Source organism: Entamoeba invadens (assembly GCF_000330505.1).
Source record: "Entamoeba invadens IP1 unplaced genomic scaffold scaff_1105074725591, whole genome shotgun sequence".
NCBI classification, from domain to species: domain Eukaryota; phylum Evosea; order Mastigamoebida; family Endamoebidae; genus Entamoeba; species Entamoeba invadens.
In genome coordinates, this window is record NW_004191750.1 from 260,906 (window position 1) to 262,945 (window position 2,040).

Sequence of the window (2,040 nt, forward strand, 5' to 3'; positions counted from 1 at the left end):
TGTCAGCAAGGAGTGCAGAACGCTTTCCTTCTTCGACCTTGACATCAGCAGCAATGACAGGGGCTGATCTGTCGTTGGTTTCTGTTTGTTTGAGTTCAGCACCCTTTTCGATGCCTTGAAGGAGTTGTCCTCTGTCATTCTTCTTGAGTTCAACATTCTTGTCGATGACTGGAGCTGACTTGTCAACAGTGGTTGTGTCTTTTAATTTGACATCCTTGAGTCCAGCGAGTTTTGATGCGTCCATTGCGGCTTTCGAGTTTTTAAAGTGCTTTTTATTTTAGAGGTTTTGTCGGTCTTTTTCAAGATGGACGTAATCTCGTATTTATAACTCTCATCATTTTTTGGCATTTTCTTGTCCCATTACTGTGTGACTATTTGGATATAAAGAGTTAATACCACAGTTTTAAGGAATATCAAAATACTCTTTCGAGGAAACGGAGTTGTGGGAATAATGAAAAATCACAAAAGCACCAATTTTAGATTAATTGATAATGAATTTAATTCAAAAAATTGATTGATTTCAATGTTCGTTTATGATAAAACAAGTTAGGAAATTAAAATAACCTCTTAATAATTGGATTGAAATAAAGGTGAATCACCACCTTTCTATTTTTTATATTTCATATTATTGAAATTTTAAACTTGAGACAAAAAAAATATTTTTTAGCTTTGTGATAAATAACTAATTTGATAATGTCAAGAAAGCGTACTTTGTTGTAAGACTTTGTTATTAGACTGCGAATTTGAGGCAAAAATAGTTTACGGTTCAAATTATCATTTACAAACTGAACAATTTTAATCTTGTTTTGAACAATTAAACCATTTTGTTATTATTGTGTAAATTTAAAATACTTTTGTTTTTTTTTATTTGTTTAAGGCAAAAACAATTTTGTGTTTTTTTCTTTATTCAAAAAAAATAAAAAGATTTGAATAAAATATATAACAAAAGTAAAAACATTTATTTTGAAAACAAACACAACATAACCAATTATTTACATTAAAAAATATGGATACAAACAATTGTTATTCAGCGCAACCATAATTATTTTTCTCCTAATAACTAAAAATGGAAAAGACATCAATTTTAAAAAACCGATAACACATTCTGTATTTACAAACCGACTAATTTGCCAAATTAAAGCTCTAAAAACACGATAAAAACTTCTTTGATGCACCAAAATTTGTTTTTTAAACAGATACTAATACACACAAACAGACAGACACCCGTATTATTAATAATTAGTTTTGTTTTTTTAATATTTTTATTTAATTATTATGTTTAAAAACATAAAACAAAAACAAACTTTAATAATGATATTTCATTAAAGTAAGTTTAGCAACCTTAGATGGATCCATTTCAGCAAGAGATTCATTGTAAAGTGTTTCAGTACGACTAAACAGTTTTTCACATGAGATGCTCGTTGTTTCAACAAAAAGGTACTTTTTCACTAAAGGTATCATGTGAAACAGTAAAGCAGAATCCATATTTCTTTTCCAATAGTTATCAACGGTGAGTCCTGCTTCATTATTGTCTCTCTCATACAATTCCATTATCGCCGCAGCCCTTGTTAGATTTGCTTTCTGAGTTGGAGGATTAAAGGACTGAAGCACCAAAAAACAGGCATTGCCATTTGTGGCTGTTTTTCATTGAATGATAAGTTTTTTTTTTCCAATTCAAAAACAAGCTTTTCAAAACAAAATTGCTTTTCTTCTTGTGTCAAATAACCATCACGTGTTTGTGGAAACAAGTAGCAAGGTAACAAATAAAGTGGGTCATTTAAAACCGTACCAAACCTAAGCAAAAAGGAGTTCATACCAAAAAGTTCCCAATCAAAGTTGTCATACATGTTGATGATGTCATTACCAGCAGTTTCTTCAAATTGGACTATTTCACTTTCAGCCGCATCATCTTCACATTCATAGTATTCAACCTTATCCAAATCCACTTTACAACTTTCTCCACGCGTCTCAAAACATTTTTTGAGAAGTTTAACAAGTGGAATAACAAAATGTATTGAAATGTTTTCAACTGCAAGTGTG